Source organism: Anomaloglossus baeobatrachus, chromosome 5 (assembly GCF_048569485.1).
Source record: "Anomaloglossus baeobatrachus isolate aAnoBae1 chromosome 5, aAnoBae1.hap1, whole genome shotgun sequence".
NCBI lineage: Eukaryota > Metazoa > Chordata > Amphibia > Anura > Aromobatidae > Anomaloglossus > Anomaloglossus baeobatrachus.
The window spans coordinates 118,947,343-118,968,214 of NC_134357.1; the positions used below are offsets into that span (position 1 = coordinate 118,947,343).

Below are 20,872 nucleotides of genomic sequence, written 5' to 3' on the forward strand. Positions count from 1 at the left end.
GTTTTTCACCCATTGGTGACAAAAAAAAAACGCATGAAAAGCGCATGGTCAAAAAACACACCAAAAACGCATGCATTTTTTGATGCTTTTTTTTGCCACAAGATGTGTTTTTTGGGCATAGGGTGCATTTTTGTGGTTATAACAAAACTGCAGCGTGCGGACATACCCTTAAGATGTCTTATCACTTTTACCACATGGTGAATGTTAGAACAAAAAAAAAAAATCTTAATTGCTGGTTTTTATTCGTGCTGCATCCCCAAAATTGAATTAGAAAGCGAAATATCTACCGTATATAATTTTTTTTTTTTTTATTTCAAATAAAGGATTTTTCGGTGTTTGTGTTTATTTACTTTTTCTACAGTTTAGTGATGGGGGGGTGTCTCAGTGACGCCTGCCATCAGTAAGCTAGGACTTAGTGGCAGTTATAGGCTGCCCTTAACTCCTTATTTCCCCGATTGCAACCGCACCAGGGCAACGGGAAGAGCCGGGTAGAGTCCCGGAACTGTCGCATCTAATGGATGTGGCTATTCCGGGCAACTGCTGGCTGATATTTTTAGGATGGGGATCTCCCCATAACGTGGCGCTCCCCATACTGAGAATACCAGCCCACAGCTGTGTGGCTTTATCTTGGCTGGGTATTATTTGGGGGGGGACCGCACGTTCTTTTTTTAAATTATTTATTTATTTTACTGCACGATATAGACATGCCCACCGGTGGCTGTGATTGGTTTCAGTGAGACAGCTGTCACTCAGCGTGGGGGAGTGTCTGACTGCAACCAATCATAGGCGCTGGTGGGTGGGGGAAACAGGGAATACGAAATGGAATAATGAGCGGCCGGCATTTTCAAAAGAGAAGCCGCCACAGTGTGAACGTTGTGCAGCACCAATGATCGGGGATCGGTGAGTATGAGACAGGGGGTGGGTGGGAGAGACTGACCGACAGAGAGAGAGAGAGACCGAAAGACCTGCACTTGTTATGTCAAATAAACATGCAGATGGCAACAAAAATGCAGTGCAAACGCACTGCTTAGCATTTTGGTAGCGTTTTTCAACAACTCATTGATTTCAATGGGTGTAGAACGCTGCCAAAACGCACAAAAGAAGTGACATGCTGCTTTTGTAAACGCAGAGATTTTGTCAAATTTTTGTCAATCAAAACACTGCGTTTAGAAAAGCAGCATGCGCACGAATTTTGTCAAAATCCCATAGATTTTGCTTGAAAACCAAAACTCATGCATTTTGACAATGTGACGCTGCTGCTTAAAACGCTGCGGAAACGCAAGTAAAAACTCAACATGCGCACGAGCCCTTCTATAGGATCACTTTTGACTTGCGCTCTCCTGGGATAGTCCCGCCTGCCCTCCCTCTTGAGGTGTAGCAGGGTCATGGTGGCTGTAGGCGGTTGGGGTGGGTCCTTGAAGTTGGTGTAAATTTTTAATGGGGGTTCATGGAGATATTGATTCCTTTAATTTCACGGTTTTGGTTGGTGGTCTGATGATTTGGGGGACCGCCAGCAATGGAATGCCGGGTCCCGTGTCTTGTATTTATCCCTTCCCCCCTTCTATATTGGTGCTCCCGAGTTGGTGGTTATGGCTGGGAGTAAGTGTGTTCAAGGGAAGTTAATGTTAATAAGGTTATTATTGGTAATCACCAGATTTATGAGCTTCCACCCAATCTAAGTTATTTAATGATGTTTATATGTTAATTAAAAGGCTGCTGTGGCCATTTCATCCAATCCTGTTGTTTGTTGTTTATTTCATAGCTGTTGGAAGTAAGTGGACAAGAGAAAAGGTGATATGGTTGGGTCACCGGAACTCAACTATACCAAAGTCAAGTTGTATGTTTTCCAACTGACTCTTTTTTTATAAGGTTTTAAAAGGAAGGTTCTTTTAAAGGGAACCTGTCACCAGATTGTGGGCCTATAAGCTATGGCCACCACCAGTGGGCTCTTATATACAGCATTCTATCATGCTGTATATAAGAGCCCAGGCCACTGTGTAGAACGTAAAAATCACTTTATAATATTTACCTAAGGGTCGTTGTGGTGAAGACTGGTTGGATAGGTGTTTCCATTCTTCGGTACTGGCGCCTCCTCTTTCGGCCATCTTTGTCCTCCTTCTTCTGAAGCCTGGGTGCATGATGCGTCACTGAGATCCTGCGCAGGTGCACTTTGATCTGCCCTTAGCAGGTCAAATGAAAATATTGTAGTGCGCCTGCGCAGGACCTCAGTGCCGGCTTGTGTGCATGACGTAGGACGTGTCATGCACCCAGGCTTCAGAAGAAGGACAAAGATGGCCAAAAGAGGAGGCACCAGTGCCGAAGAACGGAGACGACCATCTGACCAGTCTGCACCACACTGCCCCTTAGGTAAGTATTATAAAGGGATTTTTACGTTCTACACAGAGGCCTGGGCTCCTATATACAGGATGTTAGAATACGTATATAAGAGCCCACTGGTGGTGGCCACAGCTTATAGGCCCCAAATCTGGCGATAGGTTCCCTTTAAAATTTAAAGTTGGTGCTTTTCTTAACCACGTCAATTCTGCCATGTGTGACCCCTGCCAAATAAGCATTCTAAATGAGAATGTAATTTTCTTCTTTTTAAGACATCTATTTGCAAATTTTCAGTTAACTACTCCCTCTTTAAGGCAATATGGTTTCTACATCTATTGTTCCACTGGTCAATCCAAAATGTACAGACAAATCCCAAAGTGTTATGTTGGTAAGAGCGCAGCACATCCAGGATAGAGCAGGGAAGTTTTTCTCTCAAATGTCACTGAATTCAACAAATATTAACTGAAAATTCCGAGCAGAATGAATACCGTATATATGGAGTTACCATGGAAACAATAAAAAGTATTTGCAGGTCAACTATTGCTTTAACAATACAAAACATTTTTATTAAGATTACTCAAGCTGTTATTGTCAAATAAATCTTATGGAAGTAAAGTTATAATATAAAAAGAAACTCCTAATATATGCTGGAACTAAACCCATTCTTTTGGTACTAATTATAATGTTCTGGAACATTTTTTACAGGTTAGCCCACACTGACGTAATGACCATAAGAACTTGCATTTGTTCCAGAGTTTACATTGTACATGACCATGAAAATATAACCTAAGAACAAAAGTATTAATATACCTTGGATAATACAGAAACCTATAGACAGATTGTTAATGCAAACTTTCCGACTCTCCAAGACGGTCCGGGAGGCTCAATGACTCTAGAGATCTCCTTGACTAACATAGTTTTTTACAAATCACCTATAAACCCTCAGCGCTTCCAGAAGCTTCTTCCCATGGAAGGGGCATGGTATTAGGGAAAATGGCAAATAACTGCATGATTACGTAACAGTATAGTAAATAGAAAGCAATCATGGGTGACTACTCTGTAAAAAAGTATGGTGGGTGGGCCAGTAATGGTTAGATTTGGTTATTGTTATGATGTCCTATTGATGCCAAATACATAATGGCAAACAAATACACCAAATGGCCCCTAAAGTGTTAATCGGAGGCAAGTAAAGAATACTGTCCCTTATCTGAGAATAGACATAGCCCTATATAGTGTAAGGATATTCCTATGGCTAACATTGATGATAAATTAAGACATGCCTCAAGTGTCTGATCATTGGATTATCATCTGCTAAGACCCCCAAGATGCATACAATAGGTTTTTGTACTATCAAGACAACTTGCTAGTAGACATTAAGACCCTGATTCATCAAAGTGTTTTTGGCAGAAAATTAGTGTAAAACTCTTTGAAAAGTTGCAAAATATTTACGCAATATTGAGATGTGCAAAAATATTGGGACTTGGCGTATTCACAGCACTTTCGAGGAGCCCTAGCCGCTGCCATGGAGTGTCTCCTTCTACACCTGCCCATCAAATTCATCAATACTGGCGGCATTTCCCTGACTAGTGTAACCTTTCTGCCAAGGAGCACACCACTGATAAAATATGCTGTATTAATTAAGTGGTGTGCCCTGAACACCTCTTGTTAAACCAGGTGCATGACAGTCTTAATGAAACGAGGTCTATATCTGGTATTGCAGCAGAGCCGAACTTACAGTACGTGAACAGGCAAGCATTGCTGATCCAACAAATCACTGTTACAAATGGTGCTGTGTATGAGAAAAGCTGTACGGGTTGCATACCCTTCTCTCTAGACATCTGACCTGTGGGACACCCATTGACCAGAAATTGATGGCATATTACAAGGCTGTCATCAAGGCAGTACTGACCATACTGCAGTCAGGGGTCGAGCACGCACTGAATTGAAGGTGACGCCAAGCAATGCAATTGGGTGGGGCTTAATTGTCAAATGGGTTAGGTTAAGACCGCGATGCCAGAAGTGAAGATCTATGCAAATAATTTCTACAATGTGATGCAGTGATGCTTATTATGTGTTCAGCAATGATACACAAAATCTGAAATGTGTGACTGATATGTAAGTGGTGTGTGTGATGTACTGTCTAATGTGTAGTGCGGCATGTGACTGATACATACGTGGTGTGTGTGTGTGTGTGTGTGTGTGTGTGAGTGTGTGTATGTGTGTGTGTGTGTGTGTGTGTGTGAGTGTGTGTATGTGTGTGTATATGTGTATGTGTGTGAGTGTGTGTGTGAGTGTGTGTGTGTATATGTGTATGTGTGTGAGTGTGTGTGTGAGTGTGTGTGTGTGTGTGTGTGTGTGTGTGTGTGCAATATGTAATGCTAAGTTCACACATTCGTTTGGACTTCAGTTTGACTGTTCCTTGAAACAGAACAACTAGAATTTATGTCTAAAACAGATTTGTTGCATATCAAATTCAGATGGACGCAGGAGGCGCCATAAAGTGTTTCATGTTTAGGACATAAGAAAGCGTTCTGTGTGCTGCGCTTTTTCTTCTGTTCTAAAATCAGAAACCAGAATGACCCCATACTGATCAGAGACCTTTCTGTTCCAGTCTGCATTAGTTATGCAACAGATCTGGGGGGTTTCCGTTGTTTTTTTGTTGTTTGTTTATTCTTTTGCATTCTATTTACTTCCAATTCTTGTCCCCGCTACCTGTATAAATTGTGTCCAATGACGGGTTCACGCAGCTGGTTTTGAATCCCCTATTAAATCGATGGCTGGAGCATATATGTCAAGCTTTTCTCCCCCCCATTCACCTTTTGTGTCTCCCCTATTTCCTCATAGACTGTAAGCTTACGAGCAGGGCCCTCACTCCTCCTGGTATCTTAATTTTGTTACTTTGTATTGTCTCATATTGCCTGTACATGTCCCCTCTGAATTGTAAAGCGCTGCAGAATATGTTGGCGCTATAGAAATAAAACTTATTATTCTATCAATTTGTCTGTTTCACTTTATGAACTCACGAAACAAAACCACAACCCAAGTGATGGGCTGCATGTGCCTTAAATATGAGTGTGTACTAAACACACAAAATATGTGAGTGTTGTGTGTACTGCATGTGTGCAATGTGTAAATGTGTGTGTTGTAAGTGTCTAATAAATAAGCGGGGTGTGCTGTATGCATCTAAAATGTGAGCATTTTATATATATTGTATGCGTCTAATCTGTGAGCTCTGAGTGTACTGTATGCATCTAAGGCTGCTTTCACACTACGTCTTTTTAACATGCGTCAGGAACGTTTTTTTGCTGCAAAAGCGGATCCTGCTTTTACAGCAAAAAACGCATGCTAACGCATCTGTTATTTTGCAGGGTCCTGTCACTGGATGTTTAGGGGCGGGCATTGGAGTCATGTGATCGGGAGTGAGGGGAACTAGACTGGGAGCCGGCTTCTGACAGCTGCAGACGCTGGTAACCAAGGTAAACATCGGGCTTGGATACCCGATATTTATCTTGGTTACGAGTGTCTGCAGCTGCTAGGAGCCGGGCTCCCTGCACACGTAACCAACGTAAACATCGGGTAACTAAGAGAAGTGGTTACCCGATATTTACCTTGGTTACGAGTGTCCGCAGCTCTCAGGTGGGAGAGAGAGGGAGGAGAGGAAGGGGGAAAGACAGAGATAGAGAGAGAGAGGGTGAGGGAGGGAGGAGGAGAGAGACAGATCACGCGAGACTGGTTCTGTGCATGCTCAGTACTTTCTGGGCATGCTCAGTACAAAAGCAGGATCCTGTTACAACGCAACTCAACGCATTCTGCTAGGCAGGATCCAGCGCTCATTGAAATGCATTGCAGCTCGCGGCGCAATGTGAAGGATCCTGTGAGATGCGTTATTTTGACAAAGGTAAAAAACGCTACAAGTAGCGTTTTTGAAACATGTTAAAATAACGCAAAAGTACGGATCCTGTGTCTAACGCACGCAAACGCATGCGAACGCAGGTGGACGCGAGTCCATTGCAAATGCATTGAAGTGAAAACGCATTTGCACTGGATCCGTTTTTCCGCTAAAAAAACGTTATGGACGGATGTTAAATAAACGTAGTGTGAAACCAGCCTAATATGTGAGCGGTGTCTGCACCGAAAATGTAAACACTGAATCTATTGTATGCATCTAGTATGTCAGTAATGCGTGTGCTGTGTGAATCTAGTATGTAATAATGTGTGATATATGCATCTAATATAGGAGTCGTGTGTACTGTATAAATCTGATATGTGAGCAGTGTGTATGTTGTATTAATCCAATATGTGAGAGGTTGTGCTGTATGTGTCCAATATATGAGCGGTGTGTATACTGTATGAATATAATATGTGAGAGGGGTGTGCTGTATGTGTCCAATATATGAGCGGTGTGTATACTGTATGAATATAATATGTGAGAGGGGTGTGCTGTATGTGTCCAATATATGAGCGGTGTGTATACTGTATGAATATAATATGTGAGTGGTGGACTTCCGGCTCCTGCGCTGATCATGTAGGACACAGGACGCCTGAGCTCTGTCATTCCCTGCAGCTCTGACATATATACCGGACAACCCACCAGCCTCCCCCGCTCCATTCCACCGGTGAGTGAAGTTGCTACATGCAGGGAAGTTCATGGGGAGCCGTGGAGATAATTACTTGAAACAGCGCGGTGAATTTCGCTCTCCCCCTCCCTCTCAAGATCTGGCAGCGTGATAAAGATGGCGCCGGAGCCTGCCCTGCACTAAAATCAGATCTGTACACAGAGAGCAGGACGCAGCTTACCTTGCACTCACTCCCCCAGCACTAAGCAGTTAACCGGCAGCAGAATAATAAATCTCCTGGAGTCCTGATAAGATATCAGCAGCAAACAACACGCTACTGACAAGTTCTGCAAAGAGCTAAGAGTTAAAAAGCTGGGAATCCCTGGGCCCTTCCCCCATCTTGTCCAGACCTGTGCATAAGCAGGAGCTGAATCTCTAGGCATACAGACTCAGTGCAAAGCTCTGGAGAAAGTGAAAGAAGCTGAAGGAGGGAAGTTTAAACATACATCCCTGCAAAGTTTCAGGACAGTGAGAATTCATATAACTCTGGCAGGGGGGAGAAAGGGGTGAAAGTGAGAATAAACAAAAGGGGGAGCAGAATCAAGATTTGTCTGACAACCCACACTAAATCAGTGTCAAAACTTACGTCCCTTCATTCACTATTTGATGGAAAGATACCTGCTGCGCAGCAGCTCCAAAACACAAAATCCTCATACATCCAGCGTACAGTGTGAAAAAAAGATTGTGACTGCCCATACAGAATTAAGTGTCCCTCGGTCACCTGAAAATACTCATCAGATGGAGATGGAGGATTCCCCGGGGACCCCGGATGTATTCAAAACAGTGGAGGGTATGGATTATAAGCGTCTGGCTGATGAAGTCGCCAATCGTTTGCTACCTGACATCTCCGCTACAATTAAAGCATCAATAGCAAAAGCTCTCAGTGCCATACAGAACCAACTTGATGAGACGGTGGAACAGGTTGCGGCTATGGAAACCAAAATGTCGACGTTAGAGGAGGACTTCAGCTCTGACCACACTACAGTCATGCGTCTGGCTAGGGAGAATCTGACCCTGAGGGACCGTGTGGACGATCTAGAGAACCGCTCCAGAAGAAGCAATTTGCGCATTGTCGGCCTGCCTGAAACATACCCGGTTGGTGAGCTACGTACATTGTGTGAATCCACTATTCCTACAACCCTGGGAGTAGCAGGAAGGAGAAAAGTGGAAAGGGTGCACCGCATTGGTCCGCCAAGGAGAGGTGATGAGAGTGAACATAACAGACGCCCAAGACAAGTCATAATGAAATACTTGGACTTCTCCGATAAACAGGAAATATTACAGGCATACAAGAAATTGAAACATCCCTTGGAGGTGAAAGGCTCGCGCATCTTGCTCTTCGAGGATTTTTCTGCGGAGGTCACACGGCAGCGGAGGGCATTCTCATACATATGCTCTGCCTTATTTAAGAGAAATATACGCTTCCAGTTAAAGTACCCGGCAACGTTGATTATCAGACATCAGGATGGATCCTACAATTCTTTCTCAAGTCCAAAGGAGGCAGAGGCCTTTATTGAGCGGATCAGCAGTCCTCGTGACCTCAGGAATTCTCCAGGACCAGGGCGCAACGACTCACCGAACCAGAGAGTGACCAAAGGGAGCTCTGTGAAGCTCGCTACAGCTTCCCCGAAGGACCGGAGACAGCAAAACAAGGAACTTAAGGGAACCTGAGACAAATAGACAAATGTCGGATGTGTAAAGTTCAAGGTGGGACACCTGTTTTTGATTTAGGCTGGAGAAGCCGCAGTGGAAAAAGTTCAAGAAATCTGAGGCGGAGGAAAGGAAAGAGAACCTTTTTTTTTTTTTTTTTTTTCCTTCTCTCTCTTTCTTTGTAGGTGGGACACTCCTTTATATTGGTTAAACGCTATAAGTATAAGGTTGACTGAGCTTGGAAAATGATCAGAAAAAAGTGAAGTCTGAGTATTATGGTATAGTTGGGGGGGGGAGGGGAGGGTGATGTTTGAAATGTTTGGGGATTTTGGATTCAAGTGAAGTAGCAAAGATTTTACACAGAGTTATTATTATTACTACTACTCTCACTATTGCAAGTGAGCACTATGTTCAATTGTCTAATTGGTTGAATTTTTTTTTGGCAAGGGAGGGCAGCAAAAACATGGTAAACGAAAGGCAGGATTTCCATTTATTACATGTGCTTTATGAGAATAGTCACCTGGAATGTTAAGGGGTTACGTTCCCCCCAAAAAAGAATTAAGATATTACGCCACCTTAATCGCCTCAAACCGGACATTGCGCTCCTTCAGGAAACTCATCTGGAAGGTTCAGACATGCAGAGGATGGGGAAATTGTGGGTTGGAGGAGTCTATGGGTCATCTTCAGTTAAAAGGAAAGCAGGGGTTATTACATTAGTAAGTAGGAGATTACAACATCAAGTCCTGGAAACATATGCGGACACGGAAGGTAGGGTTCAGATGATCTCAGTGGAGATACCTGGAGGAATTTATAAAATCTTTAATATTTATGCCCCGAACGAAAACAACAAATCATTCTTTCAACGACTTGAGGCCAAAATTTTAGAACATGCCCATTTTAATCTAATAATTGGGGGGGATTTCAACTCGGTGGTATCTGTGCTAGAGGACAGGAAAAATGCTAAAGGCCCCCCAAATGTACCGCGCGGCCATGATAAAGTTATGCGTCCTCTGTTAAATGCCACGGCCTTATGGGATGCGTGGAGACTACTGCACCCTCAGGATAGGGAATTTACGCACTATTCACATGCTAATAGCTCCTGGTCTCGCATTGACTACTTTCTTATTTCAGGGAACCTGGTACGTGCGCTCCACTCAGCTACTATCCAGGATTTGGTGATTTCTGACCATGCCCCGGTGGTGCTAGACCTAGCAAACATTTATCCCAGAGGAACGGACTATCTGTGGAGATATCCTTCCTTCCTTAAAGATAACGAAGATTTTTCCTTGAAATTAAAGGAATGGTGGACGGAATTTATGGTACATAATGATCAACATAAAGACACACCTATGTTATTATGGGACACGGCGAAGGCAGTATTACGGGGCAGAACGATAGCACATGTTTCCTATTTGAAGAAAAAGGCTCATCTTAAATTTACTGAAACCTCCCATAAATTGAGGGAAGCATATACTTCTTTTCAAAAGCATCCTGATAGGGACCATAGAGATAGATGGGTAATAGCCCAAAGAGCTTTTAATGAGTGGGCGGAAAAACGGGAACAAATGGCTAGGTCAATGCAAGAAGCTACATTACATCGCTTTGGAAATAAAGCAGGGAAAATACTGGCCAACTTAGCGAAAAATAGGATTATAACTCAGGGACCCATGGAAATAAAAAATCAAAAGGGGGAGATACACAAAAACCCTAAGACAATAATTGAGACTTTAGGCACGTATTATAGAAACCTTTATTCGTCGGAAAAGCGAGACAAATTTCCTGATAATAATCTTTTATCTAAAGTGACACTACCTCGACTCACAGAAGAGCATCGCACTTTTCTGAATGCCAAAATTACGGGGGAAGAAGTATTGGGGACAATCAACTCCATGCATAATTATAAAGCCCCTGGCCCTGACGGATTTACGGGAGAATTCTATAAAACAGTAAAGGAAGAGATCTTACCTACATTACTAGAGCTGTATAATAGCATACTAGACGGTAATGCGTCTTTCCAAAATAATAACCGGGCATATATAAAATTGATCCCTAAACAGGGGAAGGACCCGAAGGAGCCGGGTTCGTATAGGCCCATATCACTTATCAACCTAGATATGAAGATAATGTCAAAGATTATGGCAAATCGTCTAGCTATAATTCTTCCCCAACTGATTTCCCCAGCACAGGCCGGTTTCATTCAGAAAAGATCAGGGACACTAAATATTAGAAAAGTTCTTCTTGTCCTGGATAGGGTTAACCTTCGGCCTCTGAAAGGAGAATCTCCCGCTTTGCTTACAATAGATGCCGAGAAAGCCTTTGACAATATTGAGTGGTCATGGCTTTATAGAGTTCTAGATGAAATGCGTTTTTCGGGGTCATTTTATACCTACATTAGAGAAATTTACACAAATCCGAAGGCTCAAGTTTACATTCCAGGATATCTGTCAGCCCCTTTTCCGTTACTGAAAGGAACCAGACAGGGTTGCCCCCTTTCCCCATTACTTTTTAATCTGGCTCTGGAACCATTGGTACGATTGTTATCTACACATAGCACCTTCCAGGGTATTTCTGTAAATAATAGACAAATTCAGTCAGCTTTTTTTGCGGATGACATTTTGCTTTTCCTTTCGAATCCAGCTCAGCAGGTCCCCGAGATTTTACAAATTTTGCGAGAGTTTGGAGCGTACTCAGGCTTCAAGATTAATGCGTCAAAGTGCGAGCTCCTATACCTGGGAGGGACAAATGTTCAAACACGGGAGCAGAACCCTTTTGAAGGAATTACAGTGGCTAAGTCATATATCACATACCTGGGAGTTAAAATAGGTAAGGTTCCGGCAACCCTTTATAGTCTAAACTATCCACCCCTTCTGAGCCAAATAGAGCAAGATCTTAAAAGATGGCACGACCTTCCATTGAACATAATTGGTAGAGTCCACCTAATTAAGATGATGTCGATATCAAAATTAATGTATCATCTTCAAACACTTCCCCTGCTTCTCAAGCATAAAGATATTGTCCAGCTAAATAGAGCTTTGTCACACTTCATTTGGAGGGGGAAACGCCCTCGTATAGGGCTTAAGAAGCTGATGGCATCTAAGGTTCATGGAGGTCTGAGTTTGCCGAACATTCGGGGTTACAATATAGCCTGTTTGACTAGATATATATTGGATTGGATTAAAGGCTCTAGGCATTATTCAGCGTTGGAGCTTGAGAGAGACTATGCACAACCTTGGGATCTGGTGGCATTACTTCATACTAGGCAGGCTAATCTCCCAGTAAAAATCAAGCACTCTTCCTTATTTAAAGACACGATTGCAGCGTGGAAGGCGTTGAGGAAAAACTACAAACTTCCCCATAAAATATCCAAATACTTGCCTATATGGGGGAATCCAGAGTTTGTGCAGGGGACAAGCAATAAACTGTTTGAAGAGTGGAAGGTGCGGGGTATAAGGACTGTTGCTCATCTCTTGCACACCTCAGAGCCTAGATGGTTGAGTAGAGACGAAATTATAGCGCAGTATGGCCTGGGGCCTAACCAAGTAATCCAATATGACCAAGTGAGATATAGTATTATGACTCAGTTGCATGATGTGACCCAGGAGGTAGTATTTAACTCTTTTGATTGTCTGGTAAAGAACTCAATAACTTCATCATCTATCTCTTTTCTTTATGGAGCCATGCGTGATCTATTAATAGGACAGCACCCAGAAGGTTTATTTAAATCTTGGGAAAAACAATTTGAAGACCCGTCTATGGGGGTAAAAATTAGGGGAGGGTGGAATGCTCTTCGTAAATCAATTTTAAATGAGAATTGGCGAGAAACCCAATTTAGAATTATGCACAAGGCAATTTATGGTTTTAATCTCCCTCCATCAGCAACAAAGCCAGACAGGCTTACGTATTGCCCTAAGTGTAAGAGTAGTGGAACTGATCTCCTTCACGGGTTGTGGTCCTGCCCCCATTTGAGTCCATTATGGTCACAGATCAAAAGTTGTATACAAAAGGTGTGGGGTCTTGAAGTTCGGCTCTCACCTGGGTTCGCTATTTTTCACCATTGGGAGGAGGGGAACGATACCAAAGGGAAGATGACTAACCCACCCAGACTTATACATGTGATACTTCTGGCAGCCAAGAGAGCGATACTAAAAAATTGGTTGGAGTCTAGGGTCCCCGCGATTGAAGAGATCTTGGGTCAGCTCATGCATCTTCTTGAAATAGAAGGATTGGATGCAGAAAGGAGGGCGGATAGAATACGACAGCACTTTAACAAATGGAAGAAATTCATACTGGCCTATTGTACTCGGGAGGAGATAGTCAGGATTATGTCACCTTTCAAAGACACAGTCTGGTATCATACTGAAAAATTGAAGGATACATTGGATGGCTTGGAGGTGGGGGAGGAAAGGCCGAAAGCTGACTAAAAGGAGAGGGGGAAATAACCGATTTGAGTGGGACTTCTTTATTGTATGTCATTACCATGTTCACAAGGGTTCAATGGGGGGAATGATAAGAATGATGGGTTAAGGGGTCGCTGCTTTCCTTTGCTTTATCTTGCCATGTTATGGTTATTGATTTTAAAAATTGGTATGGAATTTGGGATGATCAAACATGACAATGTAATGTTGAATTTACAATGCTGAATTCGCTTATGCCAGTGTTATGTTATTGAAAAATTTGAATAAAAATATAGTTAAAAAAAAAAAAAAATATGTGAGTGGTGTGTGTGTTGTATACATTTACATTGATGAGAAAAAGGGTAACAATGTTTCAAATTTTTGGGCTCCATATCTCACCATCCACCCCAGTTTCGAAAGCGAGACAACCTTCATTTTATAGACAATCATCTTGGCTATCTCATACAGAAATTTGACTTGCAATTATTTAGCATATGATTAGTTATGCAGATTTTTGTCACGTCACTGCATTGCTATTGTTTTTCTACTGGTGGTGGAAATATCTTATTCTTCCCGTATACTACACATTACAACCTGTTCTCACATTCCCTAACAGCTCAGTGTGTTAGATTGATTACCAAGTGAAAGGTCACTGGTTTGAATGCAGGAGCAGCCATGAAGAAAAACAGCATCATCTAGCTCATCGATAGCGGCCTCTCGGCCAAGAGAATTGCCAAAGTGCATCATGTGAGAGCTATGACAGTTGAGTTGAAAGAATAAAAAAATGAAGTCCGTCTATCCATTCAAAAATATTAGAGTCAACAAGTCGGCTCTTCAGAAGGTCTATCAGTTCTGGCGTGACAAACATGGCAGTGGAAGTGGCTTGTGTGCCCCGAAACATTGAGATCACAGATGTCCATGCAAGCACCGTGCGACGCATGTTACACAAGTTTGGAATGGTGGCCTGAAAAAAAGTGAAGAAACCTCAACTTCAGAATCATCATAAGAAGTGTAGGTTCAATTTTGAAAGAAGTATGAAAAGTGGACAGTAGAAGACTGGAAATGGGTGATTTGGAGCAATGAGACGTAAGTGAATACACTAGGCTCTGATGGGTGCAAATGGGTCTGGAAGAAACAAGGGAAAAAAGGGCTAATGGAAGGAGTTGTTAAGTTCAGTGTAGGAAGCATGATCATATGGGAATGTTTCACAGTCAAAGGCGTTGGATACTTGACCAAGATCAATGATGGTCTCAATGCTGAGCTCTGTGTGAGTATCCTACAAGACGAGTTACTTTGTACACTTGAGTACTATGGGCATGAAAAGGACGACATAGTGTTCCAGGAGGACAACGACCTGAAACATATGTCAAAATTTGAGAAGAAATAGTTAAATGACAATGAAGTAAATAAAGGTGCTGGATTGGCCCCCAGACCTCAACCCAATTGAACACTTGTGGGTAGAGTTGAAGAAAAAGCTGTATATAAACCCAAGTGGGTCGACCAGTATGCACCAACATTGGAAATGTAAAAACAAAAAACAAAACAAAAACAAAAACAAAAAAAAAAAAAAGTGAGCCGGAGTATGAGATGGTATACATGGAACTTGTGAGACCATGTTCACACTGGCAATGAGACAAAGAGAAACCAAGGAAAAAAAATGTGAAAACATACCCTGCTGTAACTAAATAAAAGCATAGTGCATATAAACATAGGGTACTTAGTAAACACTGTTTTTGATCAAAAAAAGCATAAAGCTATCCCACCAAACGTCAAGGTGTACCCAGTTGGGATAGTACCTACACTCTCTAATATTAAAACCTTACCATGGGTCTAAAATAGGCCTCAATGTGGCTAAGGGCTGAGAGCGACCGGGTCCCAACAGGACACACACAGTCAGGGGGATTCACAGAATGAAATGTCCAGCTCGCTATTTTAGACCCATGGTAAGGTTTTAATATTAGAGAGTGTAGGTACTATCCCAACTGGGTACACCTTGGCGTTGGTGGGATAGCTTTATGCTTTTTTTGATCAAAAACAGTGTTTACTAAGTACCCTATGTTTATATGCACTATGCTTTTATTTAGTTACAGCAGGGTATGTTTTCACATTTTTTTTCCTTGGTTTCAACATTGGAAATGTGTAGGGAAGACCTGGGATTAGTTTTTGATTGAGACATGCTTGAATCTCATTGAGAGCATGCCCAGAAGGATTCAGGCAGTGTTTAAAGCCAAAGGTGGATTTATAAAATAATAAAAATCAAAATTTAGATTTTAAGGAGCAAAACAGTAACAATGCAGTAACATGACAAGAATCTGCATAACTAATCATATGCTAAATAGTTACAAATCAAATTTATATATGAGATAGCCAAGATGATTGTCTATAGAATGATGGTAGTATCATGTTGGAAGCTGTAGTGGATGTTGAGATATGGAGCTTGAAAGTCAAACGTTCAAAGCATTGTTACCCTTTTGTTCGTCAGTGTAATATGTAAGTAGTGTGTGTGCTGTATGCATCTAATATGTAAATGGTGTGTACTGTGTAAATCTAATATGTGAACAGATGTTTGCTATATGCATCTAAGGCTAGTTTCACACTTGCGTTGACCGGCATCCGTTGCATTGCGTTGTGTGACGGATGCAATGGATGCGTTGCATATAGTGGCACAACGGATGCAACGGATCGTACAAAAGAACGCAATCCGTTATAATTTTTTTTCTTGACTTTACACATCTGGGCATGCGCAGTTGTGTGAAGACGGATACGTTAACGGAATCCGTCACCATTGGCATCCATTATAAAAACAATGGACGCCGACGGAATCCGCCGCTCTGCATCATTTTAACGCACAAAAAAACATTACATGCTGCGTTCCTTCCGCCCGGCGGAAGCAACGCAGTGTCGGCCAGTGGAAGCAACGCAGGTCCATTAGTCGCAATCCGTCGTTTATACAAATCTATGGGAAGCAGCGGAATCCGTTAACAGATTCCGCTGTTTTCCAAAACGGCGGATTGTGACTGAAGGAAAAAAACACAAGTGTAAAACCAGCCTAATATATGAGCGGTGAGTGCTATATGCGTCCAATATGTGAGTGGTGTTTGCTGTATGCGGCTAATATGTGAGCAATGCTGTATATATCTAATCTGTGAGCGGTAGTATGGTGTGTATGTGTTCAATATGTGAGAAGTGTATACTGTATGCATCTGATATAAAAGGGGAGGGTCCACGATGACGCGGTATAGGTTCCTGAAATTCCTTATGGCTGCCCTGGTATATTGTACCAGTATACATGCCATTAGTGTAAGATGTGACTTTTATTTATCAGTAAGTCCTGCAGGGAGCGTGCCATGTAATTCCTCTTGGCTTTGCTAAATGGCTTAAAGCGGGAAGTGCAAGTTATTTCCCAGGAACCTCATGGGCATTTTGGAAAGTCACTTAGTGGCTGATAATATGCTCTTATTAGGGCCTATGCCGACACTTTCTTACCATCAGAGGAATACGTACGAAATAAGGTACTACACCCTATGCTCTATGTCTATGGAGATACACAATACCTGCATTGGACATTATTGTTTTTAACTACATTGCTACACAAGATCCATTTGTAAGCGGCAGCCATGTACAGGCCTGATCCTGCTAATCTGATAATAACATCATGTAACTTGTATTAATGTAAATATTCTATAATTAGGATCATGAAACCACCTGAAAACTAAGTGTTATATGAAGAGGGCTATGCTTAGAGTACCAGGTGGAGGGATGCGCAGTACCACCGCGCTGAAGTTACAGGGTGTAATCATTAGACAGACGCAGCTCGTGTTTTATTTAAATTCTATTTTGAGCATTAGAGCAGCCAGCATTGGAAGCGATTGTGGTACAGCAAGCAAATGACTTGCACAGTGATGTCGGCTCTGCAGTGCATTGGAAAAACACATTTCACATAATAAATAGTGGCAATTCCAGGAAGCATGCACCACGCACCAGCACGCCATCCGACAGCTAATGTGAATACATGGTACCAATTATTGCTCAATATGCTCCGTCATATTAACACTCTGCAGCATATATATATATATATATATATATATATATATATATATATATATAAAACATAGGAATACATAGGCCTTCAGTACAGAATGTAGATGTGATGGGCTCTGAATACAGTCCACAATACAGCATCATCACACTGAATCCTGGCACACATGGCCAAAGCCTCATTACTCAACTCCTGGCGCCTGTCACATTCATTTTTCTAAGCAGTTAAATAGACAATTGTATTTGCTGATCAAGTGCAGGATACAGAGAAGAGGGCAGGTGAATATCACAGAATACAACGCGCTCCAGAAACGCTCCAGCCCTGACCTGGACCTCTGCTGCCCATTGCAGTCCATGCATTGCTGACTTAGTAACTGTTTATCTGCAGTCTCAGTAAGCAGAAATCCACATGTCCGCCAGCACCTGGGCTCAGCAATACACCAGATACAGCACACACCGCATTCACATTGATTACACAACAGGCTTGTAAATATTTAGCAATATAGAATAAATATTGATACTATACCTATATAATGTAGCATGCTCATATCCTAACCTTTGATCGGAGCCATGTGACTCTCAACAGGAATTGGATATTTAAATTCTTACGGTAATTGTAATAATTGTCACATTGTTCATGGGGTCCACGTTTTATGCAATGTTTTATTTATTTTCTCTTTAGTGGTATTTGCTATATAGTATCGGTGATTATAGCTGCGGAATATGTTGGCGCTATATAAATAAAAATTATTATTGATAATATATCAGTCAGATGTGATAGTATCAATGCTCCTTGATAAGAAGAAACTCTGCAAGAGAAATACCTAGGATGTAGACAGGATATTGCTGCATTGTGACAATGCCAGGGCTGATGGGAGCCGCACAACAAAGGGCAAGTTCTGAGCAGCCAAACTTACCTTGTGTACAGAATGCAGTGTCCTTGCTGTCAGCACACGACATGCTGCTGTATTATTCTGCTGTTGTAGCCCAGCTCTGACTTCATTGAAGCCATCAGTGTCCTCCAACCAATCACACAATCCTCCTCCCCCTTTATCAACTGGATCTGGAAGAGTCCTGATAAATCCACGCTGCCTAAGTGGGGAGAATACTGACTGCGGGGATGGAGAGCGGGAAGTATGGGGTTAACAGCGAGAGGACATGGGCTAGTTCTTTGTTCCATCCAGGCATTCTTGGGTTAAAGCAGCAGCATGTTTTCAATAAAAGGGGGCTGTCTCGTGGTCAGGTGGTATAGGGGTTTATAAAGCAGGGCCAGCTAATGGGATTGCCTCTCCATCCCAGAAGTCAGTGGAGAAGATTGCCCTTCCTCCTGCCCTTTAAGGTGTTGGTCGTATCTGAGTCTCACTGCTACTTTACCTTCATGACATGTTATTTATGATTGACATATTATATACAGTATATATATTTATTGATATATATTGATATATGTATGTATATGCATGTATATATATATATATACATATATATATATAAACTATATACATATATATCTATATATATATATATATATGTAAATATATATATATATATATATACACATACATATATATATATATATATATATATATATATATATATATATATATATATATATATATATATATATATATATATATATAGGAAATAATTTTCATTTGGGTGACACGGTGGCTCAGTGGTTAGCACTGCAGTCTTGCAGCGCTGGGGTCCTGAGTTCAAATCCCACCAAGGACACCATCTGCAAGGAGTTTGTAGGTTCTCCCCGTGTTTGCGTGGGTTTCCTCCGGGTACTCCGGTTTCCTCCCACACTCCAAAGACATACAGATAGGGACTCTAGATTGTGAGCCCCGATCGGGACAGCATTGCCAATGTATGTAAAGCGCTGTGGAATTAATAGCACTATATAAATGAATAAAATTATTAATTATTATTATTATTATCGTTTGTGAAGTCACTTCAGCTAAATATTTGTTAAAGGAGTTGTCCGGTCTGAAATGATGAGTCTACAGTCACGCTACATCGTATGCAGAATTATTAGGCAAGTTGTATTTTAGAGGATTTTTTTTTATTATTGATCAACAACTATGTTCTCAATCAACCCAAAAGACTCATAAATATCAAAGCTTAATATATTTGGCAGTTGGAGTGGGGTTTTTTTAGATTTGGCTATCTTAGGAGGAGATCTGTTTGTACACTACACATTCACATTTGTTCACACTACAGATTCTGACACTCCACACTATGTTTTCTCTTGTGTTTCTGAGTTACTCAGGCAGGTTCGGGCGTGGACCAGTTGTGAGTTCATTAATGGTCCAGCTAGCAAGAGTTAACCTCTGCTAGATTTATGGTTACCACTGAAATCACATATTTGAAACCTATCACATGTACTCTCTGCCTTTTTGAGATGGTGGAATCTGTCTTCCCATGCCGACTATAGTTTATTGCTGTGTTGGTCTGTGTGTTGTGTCCCAGTCCTGTTGTTGATTATATTGCATAGTGTTTGGAGTTGTTGTGGAATTCTCTCATTGGCTTGTTGTTTCCTCCCTGCTCTTATTTTCCTCCTTACCTCTAATTATCTTGTACCTTTATGTGTGCGTGATGTGAGATAGAGTTTTGGTTCCCCTGTTTGTCTCTGATAGTTTTATCACACTGCTGTCCCAGCCTCCAATGTGGTAGAGGGGGAGGAGGTATTAGATCAGGGCTGGTCAGGAGCAGGATCAGGGACATGGCTGAGGCATCCTCACCTTCAGAGGTAACTCTGAGATAAGGGATAGCTATGGTCCTCTAGTCTGAGGGTCAGTCTAGGAGCCGCTGTCCCCTGTTCTTCCAAATCACTGTGACTGGTAGCCTGTTTGTGTGACCCAAGATCCACGTTAGCGTTCAGACTTTGACCAGTGCAGCTGTATTTTTTCCATTTATTTGGATGCATTGCAGATAATATTATTATATGTTCTTGCCTATGGGCTGCTCTATATCATGTTTAGCTCCTCCTTGGAGCAGTCCGCAACATGATGATTTTGAGGGTCCTGGAATAGGAGGACAATGTCAACTCATATTACACACATTGCATTACGTAATGGTCAATTTTGGTGTACCTGTTCAAGAGGAAATTTTCCATGAAATGCCTTTGGAGACGTCTTATGGTAGAGAAATGAACATTCAATTCACGGGCAACAGCTCTGGTGGACCTTCCTGCAGTCAGCGTACAAGTTTCACACTCCCTCAAAAAGTCCGACATGTGTGGCATTGTGCTGTGTGATAAAGCTGCACATTTTAGAGTGGCCTTTTATTGTGGCCAGCCTAAAGGCCCCGTCTCACTAAGCAACATCGCTAGCAACATCGCTGCTGATGGACAACTTTTGTGACGTAGCAGCGATGTTGCTAGCGATGTTGCTGTGTGTGACATCCAGCAACAACCTGGCCCCTGCTGTGAGGTCGTTGGTTGTTGCTGAATGTCCTGGGCCATTTTTTTAGTTGTTGCTCTGCCGCTGTGAAGCACAGATCGCTGTGTGTGACAGCAACAACTGAATGTGCAGGCAGCAGGAGCCGGCTTCTGCGGAGGCTGGTAACCACAGTAAACATCGGGTAACCAAGAAGCCCTGTCCTTGGTTACCCGATATTTACCTTCGTTACCAGCCTCCGCCGCTCTCACTGTCAGTGCCGGCTCCTGCTCCTTGCACGTGTAGCTGCAGCACACATCGGGTAATTAACCCCATGTGTACTGTAGCTAGGAGAGCAGGGAGCCAGCGCTAAGCAGTATGCGCGGCTCCTGCTCTGTGCACATGTAGCTGCAGCACACATCGGGTAATTAACCCGATGTGTGCTGTAAGCCTGTAACTAGGA

The 20,872-nt window shown here is 42.2% G+C and overlaps 1 protein-coding gene across 7 annotated transcripts in view; it reads right to left on the reverse strand.

The window, feature by feature from the left end:
- The window catches only part of SORBS1 (sorbin and SH3 domain containing 1), a 583,014-nt gene extending 564,826 nt beyond the window's left edge, over positions 1–18,188 (reverse strand). For 2 of the 7 annotated variants that reach the window (XM_075348815.1, XM_075348814.1), the window contains exon 1: positions 17,950–18,162. The gene's annotated coding sequence lies outside the window, so the exon portion shown is untranslated. Of the gene's footprint in view, positions 1–17,949 lie in introns of all 7 variants that reach the window. The other 5 variants (XM_075348809.1, XM_075348810.1, XM_075348812.1 and 2 more) reach the window with 5 other exon arrangements.
- Between the last annotated feature and the right edge of the window lie 2,684 nt (positions 18,189–20,872).